The sequence below is a fragment of the Talpa occidentalis genome, unplaced genomic scaffold, assembly GCF_014898055.3.
Source record: "Talpa occidentalis isolate TD23 unplaced genomic scaffold, MPIMG_talOcc4v2.1 talOcc4.8, whole genome shotgun sequence".
Lineage (NCBI taxonomy): Eukaryota > Metazoa > Chordata > Mammalia > Eulipotyphla > Talpidae > Talpa > Talpa occidentalis.
The window spans coordinates 25,109,316-25,133,378 of NW_023605194.1; the positions used below are offsets into that span (position 1 = coordinate 25,109,316).

A 24,063-nucleotide genomic window follows, 5' to 3' on the forward strand; every position below is an offset into this window, starting at 1 on the left:
CTCTTAAAAAATAAAAGGTTAGGGCCTCCCCGGTGGCGCAGCGGTTGAGCGCTGGGTTGCGAAGCTGCCCGTGGCCTCTGTGGGGCCAGTTCGATCCCCGGCTGCTCCCCAGCCACCGGAGGAGGGTCCCACATGGCGCGCAGACCTCTCCTGCCGCCCGCTGCTCCCCTCAGCAGTGTACTTGGGTCCTTCTGCCTGCTCTGCTCCCCGCTCTGGCTCTGGTGAATTCTCTCACCCTCCCGTGCTTCTGACTGTACCCAGTGCTTGTATAAACAAAACAAAGCAAACAAATAAATAATAAATAAATAAAACATGCCTCTATAAAAAAAATAAATAATAAAAGGTTAAAGAAAAAAATAATAAAATGTATGGTGTATAATGGTTAATTTTATGTTAACTTGGCTGCAGAATGTGTGTCCAGTTATTTGAATAGCCATTATCCATCACCAAAAAGGTGAATAAGGAAGAATTCAATCCTTCTCCTATTCCTCTCCATATCCCCTTCCTATATTCCTGTATTTGAAGTTTCTATATTTGAAATCTTCTGACATTTAATATACCTAATGCTATTAAGAAGTTTTAATTATAAAAACCTAAGAAGTCAGTAATTATAAATGTTTCTGAAAATTACAGAGGCAGAGAAAGGAAAAACAGCATCAATTCACAAACTCCCTTTCCTAGGGTAAACTTATCCTCTCCTCATAATTATCACTTTGACTTATGGAAGAGGAAGTTTCCATTATCAATTCCATGCTGAAAAAAACACTGCCTCTTTCTCCACCCCCTCACAGAGGCTACTTCATAGAGGAAGTAATGGCATCACCATAAACCACTATAACCAAAATCAAGAGAACCTACACAAATCTCTGCCCCAGCTTACTGGCCTATGAAAATATGGGCATTAGTTGGCCCAAAACCATTTGGTTAGTATTCTGGGAGACAAAAAGTAGGAAATGTTCTTTAATATCCATGTTGCACCCATGTACTCTCATCTGATTTCACCCTGAATAAAACTGAAGCTTACATTATGACTTGCTCTCTATATCTATTTCCCAACTGATGTAGAAAAAAGAGAGATGAATGATTAGGAACCACCAATATTCCAACATCATGGAAAACCTGTTCACTGGTTTTAGTTACATAAATGTAAGTCATATAAGTTGATTACCCCCAAAATTATCTCTTCAAATTTCACAAAGTGAACAAACTTTTAATTTAAATCACATCAGGACCCCCCCCCCCCACCGGTGGCACAGTGGTTGAGCGCTGGGTAGCGAAGATGCCCGCAACCTCTGCAGCGCCGGTTCCATCCCCGGCTGCTCCCCGGCCACCAGAGGAGGGTTCCACATGGCGCGCAGACCTCTCCAGCCACCCGCTGCTCCCCTCAGCAGTGTACTTGGGTCCTTCTGCCTGCTCTGCTCCCCGCTCTGGCTTGGTGAATTCTCTCACCCTCTCGCGCTTCTGACTGTACCCAGTGCTTGTATAAATAAATAAATAAATAAATAAATCTTTAAAATGAATGAATGAATGAATGAATGAATTAAATCACATCATCTCAAAGGTGAGCGGAACGGTAGCTATCAGGCTGAATCTCTGTATTAGATCTGAATAAACTCATACGGAAATGAAATAGAAGCAAAATTTATTATATTAATTTCAGACAATCAATAATAGAGTGAAAAAAGATTATTATAGCTGTTTATACATATGTGACACAAAGATCCTTTTAAAAACTTACTGTATCTTGTGTATTCGGGTTTCAATTTCATGGAACTACTTGCACAAGTCATAAGAAAAATTTATAGCAACAGTTAGCACTGAACGTTGAAGTCAAAAAAGGCCTGAAGCAGAAATAAGATCATTGCATTCTAAGTGGGGGTAATAACAAGAGCAAAGGCATGACTGCAGACTTAAAAGAGACCAATCTGACTGTAAAACAGAGTATCATGTAAAGAAAAATTTGTCCATACAAAGTCTAGAATACAGGCCTCCCTGGTGGCGCAGTGGGTTGAGCGCAGCCTTGTGAAGCTGTCCGCAGCCTCTGCAGTGAGGGTTGGATTCCCAGCCAGCCAGGGAGATACCTACATGGCAAGTCAGACCACTCCTGTCTCGCCCGCTGCTCCCCTCAGCAGTGCTTTCGGTCTGTCTGCCTGTTCTGCTCCCCACTCTGTCTCTGGTGAATCCTCTCACCTTCCAGGGCCTCTGGCCTGTACCCCAGCTCTTGTATAAATAAATAAATCTTTAAAAAAATATATATAAAACTTTCACATGTTCTCATAACTAAATATCTTTGTTAACCAATGGAAAAATGACTATGAACATATTCACCAAATCCTAAAAAAGGAGTATTGGAATTAGAATTCTTCAGTATAAAGGAATGCAACAAGAAAAAGAAAATAATGTAGTTATGTCTAGTCTTTTTTATTTTTCACAACATCTAAAAACTATTCACCTTTGCCTTTTTGGATCTAGATTCTATTATATATATATATCAGGACAATGGACAGAACAAACTACAGACCAGAAAAAAGATATGGATTTTTTTAACACTGAAGGAAAGAGCAGTCAAAAAGAAAAAGAATAGATTCAGAGAACCCAAGAAGTAGAAAAGGAGTTAATAACTATGTGATGTTGCTTTAGGGAAGATGTACTTTGTTTGATAACAAATCCAGAGACACTATTTTTCTTTACAATTTTTTTTTTAAGATTCTTTTTTTAAAAGATTTATTTTATTTATACAAGAGCTGGGGTACAGGCCAGAGGTGTGTGTGTGGTGGGGGAGGGGTGAGAGGATTCACCAGAGACAGAGCGGGGAGCAGAACAGGCAGACGGACTGAAAGCACTGCTGAGAGGAGCAGCGGGCGAGGCAGGAGAGGTCTGCCTCGCCATGTGGGTTGCTCCCTGGCCGGCCGGGAATTGAACCTGCACTGCAGAGGCTGCAGACAGCTTCACAGCGCTGCACTCAACCTGCTGCACCACCAGGTAGGCCCTAGAGACACTATTTTGAAGAACAGCACCATTGTAGAAGGCTGAGATTGAGGAAGACAGAAATAGGAAGAGAAGAATTTAGGATGTGCTGAGTATTCAGGATCTATATCTATCCTTGGGTCACAGCTGTAATCTAAAAAAATTAAAGCTGGGTCAATAAGATGTTGACAAAGGAGGTTCTTTTATTTTGCTTCCAAGCAGACCATCTAATAGTTAATGATAAGGACATTACAAAGAGAGTTACACAGCTTAGGGTGAAATTGAAGTGCCCTCTGGCAACACAACTGCAGACAGGAGCCTCTGGAGAGATCCATGCTTCACTGAACAGGAGAGGGTAGAGAGAGATTCCTAGAGACAGGAGTCTGGGGAGGAGAATACAAAAGATAGAGCTGCCAACTGAGAAAAAAACCTCAGGGAAGGGAGAGCAGAAACAATGCAGAAGCACACACTCTTGAAAATGGGGAGATAGTACTGAGGAGTTTGGGTGCCCCAGGCAGGCTGTCCCAGATATGGAAACAAAGAACAACAGAGAGCACTTTACACTACACAATCCTTTCCCCAAACCTTGGAGACAGTACTGACCTCATAAAATGCACTGACAGTGCATATTGCTGAGTCTCAGATCTGGAACTCCAGAGAAGAGGGATAGCAGAGGTGCTACAAACACTAATAAGTCACCACCTCATCCTAACTCCAAGCACATTACCAACTGTGGTTGGACCCCTCAAGACCTCTCCCCCACTCTGCTGATTCAGCAACTGCAAAAAACCAACAACAACAACAACAAAAACACACACACACAATTCAAATCAAACTAAGCACCACCTAAGGAAAAGCAATTGAACACTCTAAATGTAAAGGTTCTCTAAATGCAAGGAGATCTACACCAAGATACACAGACATGAAACTACCAAAAGTTCAAGACAAAGAAAAAATATATTTAAGGTGGCTGGGGCAAAAAGCAGATAAATTATAAAAGTACTCCTGTCAGGTTTTCATCAGAAGGAGATTGCCAGTAACAGACCTATTCTACAAGAAATGTGAATTGAGGTCTCCTATCCAAATCAAAGAAAAAAAATCCACAAAAATTGAACAAGGAAATAGAACCAGAAAACTAAAGATAAAATTGCAGTAGAAAGCTCCCATATATTATCACCATTAATGTAAATGGAATGAATTCATCTATCAAAAAGGCATGAGTGGATGGCTGGATAAAAAAAGAAAACCCAACTTTCTGCTGTCTCTAGCAGACAATCTGAGCTAAACAGATAAACATAGGCTCAAATTAAAAGGTTAGAAAACAAATCCTACAAGCAAATGGTACCCTAAAAAAGCAGAAACAGTCCTATTTATATATATTAAATAAAATAGACTTGCAATTAAAAAAGATTAACAAGAGACAGGAATGGACACTATTTAATGATTAAGGGATAAGAAGGATAAAACATCCAATATATATATCAAATCAAGGAGCATCAAATATATAAGACAACTTTAAATCTAAAAACACACCTAGGGGGCCTCCCTGGTGGTGCAAGGGGTTAAGCACCACACTATGAAGCAATCCACAGCATCTGTAGCATGAGTTCGATGTCCAGCCAGCCAGGGAGCAACCCACATGGGGCAGCAAACCTCTCCTGACTCGACCGCTGCTCCCCTCAGCAGTGTACTTCAGTCAATCTGCCTGTTCTGTTCCCCACTCTGTCTCTGGTGAATCTTCTCAAACCCCACCCCCCACACACACCCCTCTGGCCTGTACTCCAGCTCTTGTACACATAAATAAAAATAAATCTTTAAAAAAATTAAATTAAAAAAATAAAAACATACATAGGCAACAACATAAAAATAGTAAGGGGCTTCACTGAGCTTACGTCAATGGACAGATCAACCAGACAGAAATTCAACTTAGAAACAACAGTTTTAAATGAGGAATTAGATTAGATGGTCTTGATAAAAGGCACTGCATCTCCAAAAATGTTGGAGCATTCTTCTGAAATGCACATGGAACATTCGCAAGGATACACCAAATGGGGTCACAAAACAAGTGCCAATAAATTCAGAATGATTCAAATTATATCAAATACCTTCTCTGATTACAGTGGTATCAAACTAGAAATCAATCACGAAAAGAACGTGAAGAAAAATCCTCAGATATGTAGAGACTAAATAATGTGCTACGGAAGGACTATTCAATTCATGAGGAAATCAAAGGACAAATTAAAAAATAGCAGATGAAATGAAGACACAAACAACCTACACCTATGGACACAGCAAAAGCAGAGACGCAAGGATAGTTCAACATACAAAAATTGACCAATGTAATTTACACCAACAAAAGGAAAACTAAAAATGATATGGATCCTATCAATAGATGCAGAGAAGATATTTGATAAGTTTTAACATCCATTTATGACAAAAACTTGAAAGAAAATGGGATAGAAGGAACACAGCTAACATTATACTCAAAGGAGACAACTGAAAGCTTTTGCTCTAAGATCAGATATAGGGAAGGATATCTACTTTCACTACTACCGTTCAATAGAATATTGGAAGTTCTGGTTTGAACAACTAGGCAAGAGAAAGATATAAAAGGATTCCAAATTGCCACTGCAACACAAGTTCAATTCCCGGCCAGGGAGCTACCCACATGGTGCAGCAGACCTCTCCTGACTCGCCTGCTGCTCCCCTCAGCAGTGTGTTTCAGTCGATCTGCCTGTTCTGTTCCCCACTCTGTCTCTGATAACTCCTCTCACCCCCCACAACTCTGGCCTGTTCCCCAGTTCCTGTATGTATAAAGAAATCTTTAAAAAAAAAAAAAAAAAAGAAAGAAAAACAGAAGTAAAACTATCACTATTTACAGATAACATAATATACACAAAAAATTCTGAAGATTCCACTAAAATATTATTAGAAACAATAAATCAGTATAGTAAAGTGGCAGGCTACAAAATCAATGCACAAATACTTGTTGCATTCCTATATGCAAACAACAAACTAAAGGAGGAAGAAATCAAGAAAATGATCTCATAATGCATCAAAATGAATTAACTATCCAGGAATAAACCGAACAAAGGAAGTAAAAGACCTCTACAACAAATACTGTAAGATATTAAAAGAAACAGAAGACACACAGAAATGGAAAGATATTCCTTGCTAATGGATTGGAAGAATTAATATTGTTAAAATGGCCATCTTGCCCAAAGTTATATAAAAGCCAATGCAGTCCCTATCAAAATTCAAAGATAGGGGCCTCCCTGGTGGCGCCGGAGGTTGAGCGCAGCATTGTGAAGATGTCCACAGACTCTGCAGTGCTGGTTCAATCCCCGCCGACCATGGAGCAACCCACATGGCACAGCAGATCTCTCCTGTCTCATCCACTGCTCCCCTCAGCAGTGTATTTTAGTCACTGCCTGTTCTATTCCCCACTCTGTCTCTGGTGAATTCTCTCACCCTCCTGCACATCTGGCCTCTACCCTGGTTCTTATAAATAAATAATAATAGTAAAAAAGATTCAAAGACATTCTTCAAATACAGCAAACATCACTGAAATTTGTATGGAACCACAGAAGACCCTGAATTATCAAAGCAGTTCTGATAAGAAAAAGAACAGAAGTTATTACACAACCAGCCTTCAAACTATACTACAAAGTGATAGTAATCAAAACTATATAGCATTGTAATAAAAACAGACACATAGACCAATGAAATCAAATTGAGACCAAGAAATAAACCCACATCTATATGGACAGCTAATCTACAAGAAGTCATGTATACAATGCAGAGAGGAAACTTCTCTTCAATAAGTGATGTTGACAAGGGACTGTGGCAATGGATCACGGGTGTTATGGTTTGGGGAGAGCTACAGGGACTATGCCTGAGTGGAGCAAGCAAATACTGCCCAAAAATTAACAACAATGTAAGAAAACAAATATTTTTTTAAAAGGGGGGTGCTGAGAAAACTGGACAGCAACAAGCAGAACAATGAAACTAGACCAATATCATATCACACTAAAAGATTAACTCAAAAGGGGTTAAAGACTTGGATGTTAAGACCTGAAACCATCAAATACAAAGAAGACAACACTGGCTTTGGAGATATATTCATGAACTCAACTCCAAAGGCAAGGAAAACAAAAATAAAAATAAATAAATGGGACTATATTAAATTCTGCACAGAGAAAGAAATTATCAATTTTTAAAATTTGTTTTATTTATTTATGCATATAAGTACTGGGGTGTAGGCCAGAGGTGTGGGCGGTGAGAGGATTCACCAGAGACAGAGTGGGGAGCAGAACAGGTAGATCTACTGAAATACACTGTTGAGGGGAGCAGCAGCAGGTGAGACAGGAGAGGTCTACTGCGTCATTTGGGTTAGCTCGTTGGCTGGGGATCTAACTCATGCTGCAGTGGCTGGCAATAGCTTGAAAGTACTGAGATTTCTGGGTTACTAAGGAGGCCCAGAAACTGTCATTTAAACAAAAAGACAATTTATTGAATGGGAAAATATATCTGTGCATCATAAATCCAGCAAGAAGCTAATATCCAAGATCTACAAAGAACTTATACAATTCAACAAAAGAGAAAAAACAAACTACCTAATCAAATAATGGGCAGAAATGCTAAAAAGACACCCAATAAAGTGACAAATAGATGGCCAATAGACACCTGAAAACAATGCCCATTACTACTTATCATCAGGGAAATGGAAATCAAAAACACATTGAAGGGGCCTCCCTGGTCGCTCTGGGGTTAAAGACAGCACTATCAAGTTATCACCAGCCACTGCAGCACTAGTTCGATTACCAGCCAGGCCAGGGAGGTGACCCACATGGTGCGGCGACCTCTCCTGTTCTTGCCTGCTGCTCCTTTCAGAGTTAATTTCAGCATATCTGCCTGTTTTGCTCCCCACCCTCTCTGGTGAATCCTCTCACCACCCCCCTCCACACCTTTGGCCTACACCCCAGCTCTTGTATGCATAAATAAATCTTTTAAGACACACACACAGGGCCTCCCCTGGTGGCTCAGGCAGTTGAGTGCCACACTGTGAAGCTGTCCACAACCTCTGTAGCGCCGGTTTGATCCCGGCTGGCCGGCAAGGGTCCCACATAGCGCAACAGACAGACCTCTCCTGTCTCACCTGCTGCTCCCCTCAGCAGTGTATTTCGTCAGTCTGCCTGTTCTGTTCCCTGCTCTGTCTCTGGTGAGTCCTCTCACCCTTCCATGCATCTGAGCCTGTACTCCAGTTCTTGTATAAATAAATAAATCTTAAAAAAATTTCAATTAAATTAAAAAATAACACACACACGATTAAATAACACCTCACAGTCAAGAGAATAGCCCATTAAAAAAAAAAAAAATACCAGAAACAATAAAGGTTAGCCAGGATGTGGAGAAAAATGAACCCTTATGCATTGTGAGAGTGTAGACTAATCCAGCATATATGGAAAAGTGTGGATGTTTCTCAAAATATTAAAAGTGAATCTACCATATGATATAGTGGCTCCATTCCTAAGTATCTAGGCAAAAAATGCAAAAACACTGATTTGAAGGAATATATACATTCCTACGTTCACTGCAGCACTATTTACAATAACTTAGTTATGAAAACAACCTAAATGCCCAATAACAAATGAGTATATTAAGAAGATATGTTATATTTACACAACAGAATACTACTTGGCTATTTAAAAAAGATGAAATCTTGTTGCTATTTGTGAACCCATGGATGAAACATGGAAATAAAATAAGTCAGAAGAAAGACAAGTTATCCATGATTCACTCATTTAGAATATAAACAAAATAAAGTAAGACAAAACTAAACCAAAACAGATTCTACAAATCTGACTGCAGAATTGAGGCTACCTAAAGGGGAGGGGAAAGGTGGGGGATAAAAGAGAAAAGAGACCCAATGGACTATGGTGGAGGATTATGGGTGCTTTGGTGGTAGGTGATGTGTGATAGATACCTGAAGAAGTGTGAAACTACACCTCTAAATCACATACGGTACAAACTAATATTACCTCATTAAAAAAGATACAATTTTTAAAAACAGAATCTATTCTTAATAATAGTGAACTGGGCCTCCCCAGTGGCGCAGTGGTTGAGCGCTGGGTTGCGAAGCTGCCTGCAGCCTCTGCAGCACCTGTTCGATCCCAGCCGCCGGGTGAGGGTCCCACATGGCACAGCAGACCTCTCCTTCCGCGCCCACTGCTCCCCTCAGCAGTGTACTTCGGTCCTTCTGCCTGTTCTGCTCCCTGCTCTGGCTCTGGTGAATTCTCTCACCCTCCTGCGCTTCTGACTGTACCCAGTGCTTGTATGAATAAATAAATAAATAAATTATTTTAAAAAAAAAAATAAATAATAGTAAACTAACTGGTAAACAATTGGCAGTTACCCAGCACAACAGGCAAGGACAAATATAAAGTATGTATTAAATGTCAAGAAAAGAAAAATAATTGCCATATCATGTTAAAATAAAGCAGAGTAGGGTTGAAATAGTAACTGATATAAAAACCAAGCTTCACTATTTCATACATTGTTTCAGAGACTTCTAGAAAATATGCATGATGCTTGGGTATCAATAATATATTCTTCCATAACAGTTTTAGGATACATGACAGGAATTTAACTTTTTATAATAAACCAATTTCTTTATCTAATTTCTCAATCTTTTATGTGACATAATAAACATAATTAAATTATGTAGCATAATTAAACTTAAATTAAAAATATAAACATTGTGCCTGACGATCACTAGAATACTTACGATGGCCGATCCTCAAGAATCAGGGCAGTGGTAGAAAGGGGCTCAAATTCAAAATTCTTACGTCTTGAAGACTGAGGTGGTGGTTTACAGGTCCTCCCTGTTCGTGCTTCATATTCCTAGAATAGGTAAAAAAAATACTTTACGCTGATAGTTCTCAATTTTCTGTTTGTATTATTAGATCTGTATCACTGAGGATATACTATAATAAGGGACACATTCAATTCACATATTAATTTGGTAAGAATATCAGGGAGACAAAGAGAAAGTCACTTATTTCCCCCTGAAGCAGCCTAAAATATGAATTTATATTATCAAAGTATGTTGAGAGGCAGACAGAAATGCAATAAATAAATTAAGCAAAGTTTTAGGGCAATGTTCTTGATGCTTTTAATGGTATCAGCTAGGCAAATTCAGTTTTTTTTTTAAAGATTTATTTTATTTATACAAGAGCTGGGGTACAGGCCAGAGGTATGGAAGGGTGAGAGGATTCATTAGCGACAGAGTGGGGAGCAGAACAGGCAGACTGACCAAAGCACACTGCTGAGGGGGGCAGCGGGCGAGGCAGGAGAGGTCTGCTGCGCCATGAGGCAGGAGAGGTCTGCTGCACCAGCCAGGGGATCAAACTCGTGCTGCAGAGGCTGCAGACACCCACTGCTGCACTCGACCCACTGAGCAACCAGGGAGGCCCAGGCAAATCCAGTTTTGAATAATCTACAGGTAAGCATACTTTATAAATCTTCAGCCAGATCACTGATGAATATGTTGACACAAAGTAACAGGTTATCCCTTGCAGTTCTCAGAAGAGCTCTCTCAAAGCTGACATCAAAATTTTGATCAAAAATTGGCCTTGGGCCTCCCTCGTGGTGCAGCGGGTTAAGTGCAGCACTGTGAAGCTGTCTGCAGCCTCTGCAGCACGAGTTTGATTCCCGGCCAGCCAGGGAGATACCCACATGGCGCGGTAGACCACTCCTGCCTTGCCGCTGCTCCCCTCAACAGTGTGTTTCAGTCAGTCTGCCTGTTCTGCTCGCCACTCTGTTTCTGGTGAATCCTCTCACCCTCCCGTAGTGCCACTGGCCTGTACCCCAGTTCTTGTATGCATAAATTAAATCTTTTTTTAAAAAAATGGTCTCAGATTTCAGTCTACTTTGACTCTAACTACTATGAATCTATCGTCTTACTCTCAATTTAATTCACTAACATATCTTATTCAAATGGGGAAAAAAAGGTCAAGTACTTCACTAAAATTAGAAACTGTTACAGTATTTTTCCACTTACTCGAAACCACTAACTCTGCTAGATAGAAATGAGTAACTTCATTTGAAGTTTTATTTATCTTCTTAGTAGATACAAATTTCTAAATTTGAGCATTTTTTTCATAACTTCACAAGCTTCTGAAATTTGCTGATAGTTGCTTCTAGAAATATTGCAAAGATCAGTAATAAACTTACTGACTTATAATTTCCAGAAGCCCATTTTTCCCTTAGGACAAAAATCAAGCCAGTTTGATTATCTCCAATAAACAAATATTTTTTTCATGTAATTCTCAAAGATTAGTCAATGATCTCATGAGGCAATCTGCAAGTTCTTTGGCAGGTACAGAAGAAATTAATTTAAATGAAGAAAATTAAATATACTTAAAGTGGTCAATGATTTTACTTACTATTTTTCCTACCACAGCTATCATTCTTTTTATATTACCATCTTTCCAACTCTTTAAAAAGTATTTCTGGGGCCTCCCCTGTGGCGCAGCAGTTTGAGCGCAGTGCTGTGAAGCTGTCCACAGCCTCTGCAGCACAGGTTCGATTCCTGGCCAGCCAGGAAGATACCCACATGGCGTGGCAGACCTCTCCCGTGGCGCCCACTTTTCCCCTCAGCAGTGTTTTCGGTCTGTCTGCCTGTTCTGCTCCCGACTCTGTCTCTGATGAATCCTCTCACCCTGCTGCACCTCTACCCTCTCACAATGCATAAAGGTTCATTTTTCTCCACATCCTGGCCAACCTTTATTGTTTCTGGCCTGTACCAGCTCTTATATGCATAAAAATAAATAGATCTTAAAAAAAAGAAAGAAACATTTACAAAAAAAAAAAATGCTGTAAATTTTTAGAGAACTAAAAGCGTAAAAACATATCAACCCATTCTTATCTAAAAATAGGATTTATATATCCTGAATGATTCAAATATCTGCTGAATAAATTAAAGATGTTATTCTTATGTGATTAGAATTACAAATTAGAAATAGTGAAATCTTAAATCAGTACTTTCAAAATTGACTACAAAGTGGTACTCTAATTATTGGCTACGTTTTTTATTATAAATAACAAAAACCCCAACTCAAAACAGGTTTAGATGAATTTATCAGATTACAGGACAAAATATTCCATATGATTCGCTAACTTCACACTGTTTGAACTAGAGGTTCACAGCATTACTGAGACTCCTCTACAGCTGTCAGCTATGCCCTCCTCCCTGTGTGGGCTTCATCTAGATGTTGCCTGCTACTCAGATAAATGACTGTAACTCTACTTGGCACATCCGTATAGTATTTCTCAAAGATTCTCCCAGCTGCTCTTCTAGTAACCTTCACAAAAGGGAATCATTCTTGGAAATTCCCAGTGTATATCTCGTTCTACATACAATCAAAATGACCTGCAAAGTAAACTTTATTAATATGATGAGTTAAAGTCAAAAAGGCCTACCCCTGTAGCTGAGGCAAATCACATGATTCAAATAACTCAAGTTAAAAACAGTAGAGTGCTTAAGTAACTGAGAGACAGCTGAAATATGTAGGACTTCATTTAAAAATATAAACAAATACAATCTCATAGGTGAAATTCCTGAGGTCATTTTCACTACAAATTCATGTGTATCACACCATACAAATTCCCCATATATTTCTTCTATAGATACTTAATAATGACCTAACTATTGATAATTTTATAGATTGTAAAGAAACCTTATATTACTAAAGAAAATTGCAAATATCATAGTCCAAGGAAATGAGTAAATAATGCTACCTATAAAAGATTCACTACCTGAAAACAATGAATCAGGCTGCCTCATTTTCTGTAAACAAAGTTCAGTTTTTACTGACTTATTTTATGAATAGTAACGAGATACCTACCAAATGTAACACAGGCTTTTATTCTTTCTTTTAACATACGGAACATATTTCTATAGGATGCTTAGTAATAAAGTCTATTTTTTTAACTTAACTTTCATTTCCCACTCAAAATGTTCTACATTTGAAATGTGAAATGTTTAACTGGGGTAACTAGAATAGTAGATAAAACTAATGCTGGGGCAGGTTGGTAAATATCTTCAGGATAATTAATTTTACCTACTATAAGAAAATTTGGGCCAAAGAGGCTATTTATTCTAAGCTTGATCAAGAGATGATAGGCAATTTTTTATGATCTCTATTTTTTATGATCTCTATGATCTATTTTTTATGATCTCTATCTCTAAATTATTTACAATTCTCAGCCAAAGAAATACTGTATGTACATAGAAATAAAAGTTGTTTTTCAAAATAAATAAGAGAGGGAGAAACTGAACACAAAGTAAAAAAGGATTACTGGTCATATAACCAACCAAAAGCAGTTTTAAACATTATCTTAAAAAACAATTCTACTAGGTTGTGGAGATCATAATTTTCTATCTATAGAAAGTAAAATATAATGTATTTGGAAATTTGTGGCTTTGGACAAATTTTCCAGTATCGATACAATACATAGGCTTAAAAAAGCACTATTATCTCCTACAACTTGAATAAAAGTGAAAATGATATGCTTTGGGTTAAAAACCCCACTCTGGGCATAGCAATGCCTATCAAGTGTGTATACACTTTTAAGTAAAAAGGCACTATTTCCTAATATACTTTTAAATAAGTGATTTAAATATGTAATTCTAAATTTAAATAACTATTTGATTTCATCTGTATTCCTAAAAGTAACATATATACATGTTGGCCAAAAAATTTCTTCAGAAAATAGGGTATACTCCCAGTTGGTGGACTGGGTAGTTCACACCAACTTTTTTTCTTTTAAAAGATTTATTTTTTTATTTATACAATAGCTGGGGTATAGGCCAAAGGCGCGGGAGGGTGAGAGAATTCACCAGAGACAGAGTGGGGAGCAGAACAGGCAGACAGACCAAAATACACTGCAGAGGGGAGCAACGAGTAAGACGGGAGAGGTCTGCTACACCATGTGGGAATCTCCCTGGCCAGCCAGGAATCGAACCCACGCTGCAGACGCTGCGGACAGCTTCACAGCGCTGTGCTCAACCCGCTGTGCCACCAGGGAGGCCCCATACCAACTTTCTTGATGAAAATAATTTTGTGACACCTGTCAATGGGAAAACAAGCAAGGTGAAGCTAGCAATCACCTTGTTGTGCATGAAAGCAATTCTGGACATCTGTGTAATTGGCAACTCAATGAAATCCTGGCAGTTAGTTTGAAGTGACCATGCTTCTGAAATGACAGAAGCTGTGGTTTAGAGTAGCAAGAAAAAAGGACTCAATTGAGAAAAAGTTCCAAGTCCTCTGAATCTTTAGCTTAATACCAGTCTGCACATGTATTTGGTGAGATACTACAAGGATGGGCAAAAACAAAGTCTGACAGAAAATAGTTAACAAGGAGCAGGAAGCTAAACAGTTTCCAGAATTCATCTAGACTTCAGGAGTATCTCTATTCCACTAAGCAGAAAGGAAAGTCTGAATACCTAAAACAGGAGAGACAAGTCTGTTCAGACTCACCGGCAACTCTGCAAGTCAGAAGACAATGAGAACATTTTCACAATGCTCGAAGAAAAACAGTAACAAAGCTAGGGCAGCGGGAGGCTATTAGAATCCTATAATAAAAATAAATAATAACCCAATTTTAAAATTAAAAATATAAAAAAAAAAGTTCACACACAAATGAAAGTTGAGAGAACAGCTTGTCAGTAGACTTGTACTGTAAGATATTTCAAAGGAAATTTCTCAGACAGACAACTACAAATCAGAGACCTACTGCAGGGGAGGAGGAGGGAGAGGGATCAGAGGGAGAGAGGGAGGAGTGGTGATGGTGGTGGTGATGGTGCACGGTGCCTTGGGGAAGGAAATTCTATGGGGACTCAACCTGAGGGGGTTGAAAATATTGTTTAAAAAAAATTAAAAATTTTTAAAAAATTAAAAATTTTTAAAAAAGGAAATTTCTCAGGTAGAAAAAAAACATATAGTATGAAAGCATGAATCCACACAAAGAAATGAAAAGCACCAAAATAGTAAATGTGGATAAATACAAAAGGCATTTTAGAAGACATAAATAAAAGACAAACTATAGACAAAAAAAGAGCAAGTCATTATTTAAGTTTTTAAAGGGTATCTGAAAACTAAATGCAAAAATTATACCAGGGGGCCCCCCGGTGGTGCATTGGGTTGAGTGCCATACTGTGAAACTGTCTGCAGCCTCTGCAGCGCGGGTTCTATTCCCAACCAGCCAGGGAGAAACCCACATGTCATGGCAGACCTCTCCTGCCTTGCCCACTACTCCCCTCAGCAGTGTCTCTTGTCCATATGCCTGTTCTGCTCCCTGCTCTGTCTCTGGTGAATTCTCTTACCCTCCACACCTCTGGCCTGTACTCCAGCATAAATAAATAAACCTTTAAAAAAAATAGTGCTAAAACAATGTTGAATGAAACTGTTATGTGCTAGCATAAATCAAGGCGATGACAACAAGTTGTACAACTATTCATTATATTCTTCACAACATGCACTAAGTTTAAAAAGGAGTGGAGGGACAAGCTTTACTTAAGAATATCTATGATGAAACAGTAAGCATTATTAAATTTATTAAATCTTGACTTATCAGTAAACATCACTTTAATGTCCTATATTATAAAGGGAGAAGTATACATAAGGAACTTTTGCTGCACACCAAAGTACAGTGGTTACCTATAAAGAAAAGTACATGTGCAATTATCTGAGATGTAGACTTTTATCATGAACATTATTTTTACTTAAAAGAAAAACTGACAGCAAACTAGTTTTCAGAATTGGGTATCTGGCAGACATTTTCTCAAATTAAGATAAAGTGGGCACTTCATCACATTGGTATTCCCCCTTCCATAAAGCATAACCCCAATCAAATCATAAAGGAAATAAAAATTGAGAATGTGGCATGAAAATATAAATATGGCATTGAATACACACACACACACACAGTCTCTGACTTATTTCCTGGCACACAGGTCCTAAAATCCTTTGAACTCTTGGGGAGTGATAGGCACTATTTTGTGAACAAATGACTGCTGGCTAAAGGTTCTTGGACACTACGGCTGTTTGCTAGGGAGACTAACCAATGAATTAGAGGGCTGGAACTTTCAGCCCTATTCTCACTTCTGGAAAGGGAGAGGTTGAACCAACCACTAATACTAATACTTAATCATTTCTACATAACAAAGTCTCCATAGAAACTGAAAGGTAGGGCATTCTTGTACAAGAGAGCCCTTAACCTGTGGGATCTGATGCTAACTCCAGGTAAACAGGACTGAACTGAACTCTAGGACCCCAGCAGGTGTCAAAGAGTTGGGCAGGGGGGTTGGGAGAGGATTCCAGTTGGTATTAGAAATACATAGTAGAGAACAGTAGCTTTTCTTTTACAGGACATTCTAAAAAATACCTGGCCAGTACTCCTCAAAAGTGTCAAGGTCATAAAAACAAGGGAAGATTGAGAAACGGTCAAAAGCCACAGACAAAAAAAAAAAAAAAAAAAAAAAAAAATGAAAAAAAAAACACCCATTGTAATGAAATACAATATGTTAATGAAATCCAATCCTGGATTAGATCCTGAAACAGAAAAGGACTATTAGTAAAGAAAGTAGCAGTTTTCAGTGAAGGCTGAAGTTTACTGAAAGTAATATACCAATGTTGATTTCTTAGCTTGACAAACGTCCATAATAATGCAAGATGTTAACACTAGGGAAAACTGTTCTTTCTCAACTTTTCTGTAGCCCTAAAGTTATTCCAATATAAGAAGTTGATTAAAACAGGCACAAAAGAGAAAAAGTGAGCCAGTGATCTCAAAGAAATCAACAGAAAATAAATGTTGCAATAAGAGTCAACCTTTCAAGTGAAAATGACATTCTGCAAAATCTATAAATGCCACCGTGTTTAACAGTTCCCAATACTTAAATTTTTCAGGAGTGGCAAGTGTTGATATTATTGTGATTTTTGGATACTATATAATGAAATGTTACCACATTTGAATTATCTGCATAATTTCGTAAGTCACTATTTGTTAAGCACGTTACAAAATCACAGATAGGTAAAAACACTCAACTTAAATGCAAGAAAGACCAGTGGATTTTAATGCAACAAAGTTACAGGGCTTCAGATTCTACAATATAACTTACCTTTGAGAAACTACCACTTGTTGAGTACTGGAGTGGTATTAAAGAAAAATATCCACCATTATCTAAAAAGGTTTTTAAAGTCCTGTTCCCTTTACTATCTACATATCTGTGTGAGATAAGATTTTCTCCATACTTAAAGTAAAACTACATACAGCAAGAAATTGAATATGGGAGTAAATATGATTATACAGGTATCTATTAAACCAGACATGAAAGAGATTTACAGAAATGTAAAACAACAACACCCTCCTTCCATCAATTGCATTTTTAATAAGTTTTACTAGAATTAACATAAATAACATGGCATTTGTTCATTTTTAAATTATTTTAAAATGAATATTTCAATTTTTCAGCTTTAATTTTGGCTATAGTAATAATCGATAATCTCTATAAACAAAACTCTTTGAGGTCCTTAACAACTAAGAATCCAAAGGAGTTGTGAAAACTAAAACACTTGCGAACTGCTGACCAAGAGCAACACTGAAAAACTAAAACAATATTATATCTAATAAGTTAAAAATGAAGACAAAATAAAGTATAAACTATTCATTTAATCACACACCAAAAAGGGGAGGCCAGGGGAAAAAAGACCAGATGGAATAACTTAAAATGAAATAGCAAGATAATAAATTTGAGCCAATAATGACATTTTTTTTTAATAGTATAAGCTCTCTTTTTACATGCTTTCTTTTTTTTTTTTTTTTTTTAAGATTTATTTATTTATTTATACAAGCACTGGGTACAGTCAGAAGCACGGGAGGGTGAGAGAATTCACCAGAGCCAGAGCGGGCAGCAGAGCAGGCAGAAGGACCGAAGTACACTGCTGAGGGGAGCAGCGGGCGGCAGGAGAGGTCTGCGCACCATGTGGGACCCTCCTCCGGTGGCCGGGGAGCAGCTGGGGTCGAACCAGCGCCGCAGAGGCCGCGGGCAGCTTCACAACCCAGCTCTCAACCGCTGCGCCACCAGGGAGGCCCAATAATGACATTTTTTAAAAAGCAGATGGGATTAGACAGCATATAACAGATTCAAATATATGTTGTACCAAAAAAAAAAAATTTAAATATAAAGACATAAAAAGTAAAGGAGAGAAAAAAAAGTATCATGCAACGCTAACTAAAAAGCAAGCTGCAGTGCCTAAATTAATGACACCAGACAAACCATCTCAATAAGAATTATTACCAAGACAAAAAAGTTTGATACTAAATTAAACCTGAAAAATTATGGTGCTGGTGTTCAAAAGATTAATGAAAAATATTTCCTTCCCACCTCTCCCCCAAAAAAGACAAGCATTAAGAGGTTAATTCAAGACATTAAAACAAAGTTTCAAAATACATGGAACAAAAGGAGAAACAGCCAAGTAGTTTATAGTAAAGATTTTATTACTCTTCTGTCAGTGACTTATTGAACAAGTGGACTGAAAATATAAAAATCATACAAGACTTGAACAACACTATCATCTAACACAACCAAATAAATATGTATAACAACATTCACCTACCATCTGCAGAATATATATTCTCTTCAAAAGAATATGCTATACCTGGGGCATCCCAACCAGAAATTACAATGTATATGACCATAATGGAAAAATTAGAAATCATTTATAGGACTATATCCAGAAAATTCTGAAATACTTGAAAATTAAAACAACACACTTCTAAATAATCATGGTAAAAGAACACAGAAAAAGAGAACACATTTTGAACTGCATGAAAATGAAAATACTGAAACTTGTAGAATGCACCTAAAGCATGATTACAGGGAAATTTATAGCTTATTAAATACACTTACATGAAAAAAAGATGAGTGATATAAACTCCATGAAGGATATAAAGTGATACAAAGTCAATATGTGGGAAAAAAGCAAAACCAATCCAAAGCAGAGGAAAGGACTAAAGAACAAAAATAAATGAAATAGAAAACAGAGAAAGTAAAAATCACTGGGGAAAAAGTTGTTTATTTGTAAACATCAGTAAAATGATAAACTTCTGGTAAAATTGACCAAGAGAAAATCCAAATTAGTAAAATCAGGAAGGTAAGAAATAACATATCCAACAAGATTTAAAAAAAAGACATTATGAGTAATTTTATTCCAATGAATGCAACATAGATGAAATGTAAAATCTCTTGAGTGATTTGTTACCAAAACTGACTCAAGAAGAAACAGAAAATTCCAGTCCATTATCAATTAAAAATATAACATTTATAATTAAAATTCTACTAAACAACAATAAAAAACCCTCCACATCTGTTTTACAGATCCTCTCAAATGGGATTGATTTTGGTACTCAAAGGGTGTGTGGTAATATCTAGAGATATTTTTAGTTGCCAGAACTCTGGGGAAGTACTACTAGTATCTAGTGGGTGAGGCCAGGGATGCTACTCAATATCTTATATTGAACAAGAAAGTACCCTCAATAATAATTATAAGACCTAAGATATCAATAGCTGAGACTGAGAAAACTTGGTTTACATAATCCCACTAGTAAAGTCTCTCAAACACTTAAGGTAGAAACACTAATTCTACACAAATTTTTTTGGAACAGAGGAAAGAAATAATTTCCAATTCATTCAAAATAACACTAATCTGATACCAAAATCAGATAAAGACATTAAAAAGAAAATTACAAACAAACTTGCTATAAAGTTTTTAAAAATATATATAATTATAGAGCAATATCTCAAATGAATATAGAAGTAAAAAGTACTTAACAAAATATTAGCAAAAAACTTGTGGTTTCTGGTCCAGCATGCAAAAGAGTTCAGAAATTGCCACTTTATTGTGGCAAATAAAAAGTAAAAAAAAAAATTTTTAAAAACTAACTTCTTAGATCCATCAGAGAAATGAGTTCACGGAGCACCTACTGTCTAATAGATCAATTGATACAGAGAATCACAATTTACCATTTGTGGGAACCATTGTCAGAGCTGGCAACCTGAACTGTAATTGACAAATTGCCAGTGAGTCAATATGGAAAGGTCTGGGAGAAAAAATTCCATGAAGACACACTTCTTTACATTTTTATGAGTTTTAGCTCAGGAACTCTTCCAAGTCCACACAGTGAATACTAGGAAAAAAGTATCTCTCCTGCTTATAGCAGTGTAAGGAAAGAGGAACAATTTTGAAATATTCTAGAACATTCTGTTCCTCTTAAACAAGGCCTGCGCTCAGGAGAAACTATTTTACCATAAGCAAACATGCAGGGATTTTATCAGAGTCAAACCTATCTGCCACTGTAATGCCCAAATCCAGCTCCCTCTTACCATCCACATGAAGTTTAAAAAAAAAAAAAAAAACACCCAACTTTCTCCCACCTGAGAAGCATTGGTGAAATTCAGAGTCCAGGGGCACAGGACCACCAAAAGACTGAGAACTAATCAAGGAAGTATCGAACTGTAGTATAATCAAACTACTCAGCACTATAAAGAAAAGGGCTATAAAGACAGGAAGGAAACTTAAATGTATATTACTAATAGAAAGGGTTAATTTGAAAAGGCAGAAAACAGCCTGACTCCAATTATATGACATTCTGGAAAAAGCAGAATGATGGAGACAAAAAATAGGTAAGTGAATGCCAGGGCTTAGTGAGGTAGGGATGAATCAAAAGGCAGAGTAGAAGGAATTTTAGGGTAGGGAAACTATTGTGTGCAATACTATAATGGTGGATATGTCTCTACCCATTTGTCAAAACCCATTTAATGTATAATACCAAGAGTGAATCCTAATGTAAATTATGATTTTAGAGTGATATCCATGTATCAATGTAACTTCACTGACTATAACAAATATACCACACTGATGAGGGATGTCAATAGTGGAAAAGGTTGTAAATATGCTGGGGCAGAGAATATATATAGAAACCCTCTATATTTTCTGCTCAGTTTGGCTGTGAATCCAAAACTGCTCCAAAACCTAAATTTCACCCATTTAAAGTATATGTAATACATATATACATACTTGTATACATATATACATACTTGTATATATACACACATACATGTATATGCAAACTGAATCCAAATATGTATAAAATGGATAATATATGACTCCTCAGAGTTTATCCCAAGAATACAAAGTTAGTTTAACAATAAGAAGCCTTTTACAATTTAATAAGAAAACAGATTGCATATGAGCTTTGCCTCATCTGAATGGATGACAAAACTAGACAGGCAGGTATCATGAGATACCTGAGACAAAAGCTCCAATCTCTAAATGATGGTTATCAGCTGTGCCTTCAAATTGTTTTCTACATATGTTGATTCCAATATTATACCAGTCCCCAAGCAAAGGTAACCAAGCACACAGAGAGATAAAATAGTATCTGCTAACAAAACTAGGAGCAACACTATTCAATATAGACAGACCTACATTATTTCCAGACATTGGAATTATACACAGGCTAGGAAACAACTATACTTACTATGTTTAAGGAGATAAAGGCCAAGCTTGAAATTTCAGCAGGGAACTGTAAACTGCAAAAAGTGATATAGCAGATTTGAAAAAGAATCAACTAGAACACAAGAATAGAAAAACAAAATTGACATTAAGAACTCAATGTATAGGGACAAGGGATTTGTATTCACTATGTAATTCGCTCTGTTTGGGAACCAGAAGAATAGGCTACAATAAATATTAATGTCCTAATTTGTAAACCCAAACTTTTCTGATTTAATTTCTACAATGCCTACAAATTCTTTTTTCTAATATATGTATTTGATGTCTTAGTACCTTACTTAAAAGTATTTTGGATAGAACCCAACTTTCAAATACTGTGATTAATGACCCTTCACTCTCTACCCTATATCCCTGATGTGAGTACCGCCTATTAACTAAACAAGTCTTATGCATTCCTATCTGCTCAGGGAACTTCTTCTAAGTGAAATGGCTTTCCCCATGTCTTATCCACCTGGTGAATTCCTACAAATATACTTCAAAACACAATTTACATGTCATCTCTGGACAGAATTAATCACTTTTACCTGTAGCCTCATATATTGCCCACGCTACTACTCTTCTCATCACACTATGTTAAAATTGTGTATCACCTCCTCCCTCATTATACTGGAATACTGCAAATGATACAACTGATTTATTTATATACTAAGAAACTGAATCATAATTTATATACCGGCAATATATGTTGAATAAATTATACAACTATTGAAGTTGAAAGTCAGACAATCTTAGAGAAAAATTTAAGACCAGTTCAAAAGTTTTATCCCTCAAGTTTTGCTTCGAGTTTGCTAATGTGCAGTCACCTAGTGAATTGGTAGTAAGAGTGTTCTACCACAATCTAATGCCTTGGGCTCTTTATAAAAGATGCACAGAAAGAAGGTGTAGTAGGAGGGAAATGTGAGAAAAGGTCAGACTACAGGTTCACAGGAAGGGAAGGCAAGAATTAAAAGTTTCTTTAGGAACTAAATACAGGAATTGGGAAAAGGAAAGAATAGAAGCTTCTCTTCCAAAAACAATGTCAAAGTCAAAATAACCTGATATGTATACACGGACTCAACCTTGAGTTTCAGTAGACAGTGAGACCACTCCTCCTAAAATGGTTAATGTTAAACCCACATCAGTAAGTAAATCCTCGTGTTGTAAACAGTTTATAGACAGAAAAACGTTTCAGAAATAGAATAAACTTCCCCATATGGACATTTCTACCACCTCAAGACCATGTCTGCTCAAGATAAATGGGCTCTTCTCCACAACTTGAGCTAAGAGCCAGGGAAATAATCAAGTTTGGAGTACAGAGGGTTGAACCAATTCTAATCCCTTTATTGGCATCAGAATTTTATTCTAGAATCTGTGAATTATGTGCAGTAAAACTAAAACCCATCCCACAAGTCAAGCTTAAAGGAAACCCTGGAGTGAAACATACCATCTCTCTCTGGCATACAGGAGTGCCTTAACAAACTTCATTTTGCAAAGTTATTTGCACAATTTTGTTTCTTTAATCTAATCTGAAACCTAATATAGAAGTCTGACATAAAGACAAAGTTTTAATATAACTTGATACTCAAACTATAGTGATGAAAACAACAAGTAGTATTTTCAAATTGCAAGCCCTTTCCAAGGCCAGTCTGTCTCTAATAGGGAAAAATTTCCTCCAAATCTTACCCTGCCCAATTTGTGAAAATTTACTATTTTATTCTTTTCCTTTTTAAAAAATAATTTAAACTTTTCCCCTTCTGCCTGATACTTCTCCTCACTCCGAGAAGCATAGGCCCAGAATGTTAGGAATTACTTTCTCAAACTTCTGACCGCACAAACTAACTTTTATGAAACCCATCTATTCACACATAGGAAAGATAGAGTAATTTATCATTAACTATAAATAAAGAATACACATGCAGCTGGAAAGGTAGTTATTCAACTAGCTTTTCAAGGCTGACAATATATTCAGGAAATAAAAATCAAAATAAAACATGCAAGGGTGTAACAATTTTTGGGACTTTTCAAAAATAAATTCCGAACATAGTTCAGTTGCTCCACAATTTAACAATGAAAGAAACAGTTAAAGCCTCAGTCTAATTTTACACCAAAGGTCTCTATATATCATCATAATTAAAGCCACCAAACTATTTCAAATGTTCTAATGCTATACCAATAAAGTTAATAAACAGAAAAGCTATCTCTAAAACTTCAAAAATATACTTAACTAATGCTCACAAAGCAAATGTATTCTAGTCCTTTCCATAATGACGTTACTGCAGAACAAAATTTCAAAGGCAAATGCTTAATGAGGAGAGTGACTTATGCTACCTTTAGAAAATTTGAAGTGCTCAGATTAAGAAATGAAGTGTCTTAAAACTTTCTGTACCTGTCAAAAATTAAACTAAAGCTTAAGCCAGAAAAAGATGACTGATGAAAAACTTGAAAGATCTGCTAAAGTACTATAATCTCATCTTCTCAT

At 37.0% G+C, this 24,063-nt stretch overlaps 1 protein-coding gene across 2 annotated transcripts in view; it reads right to left on the bottom strand.

Annotated features, from left to right (window-relative positions):
• Window positions 1-24,063, bottom strand: part of TBC1D12 (TBC1 domain family member 12) — an 89,082-nt gene that overhangs the window by 29,205 nt on the left and 35,814 nt on the right. Inside the window, exons 3-4 of one of the 2 annotated variants that reach the window (XM_037497834.2) lie at window positions 21,571-21,622; window positions 9,755-9,870 (exon numbers count right to left, since the gene is read on the bottom strand). The gene's annotated coding sequence lies outside the window, so the exon portion shown is untranslated. The remainder of the gene's footprint in view (window positions 1-9,754; window positions 9,871-21,570; window positions 21,623-24,063) is intronic. The other variant, XM_037497835.2, reaches the window with a different exon arrangement.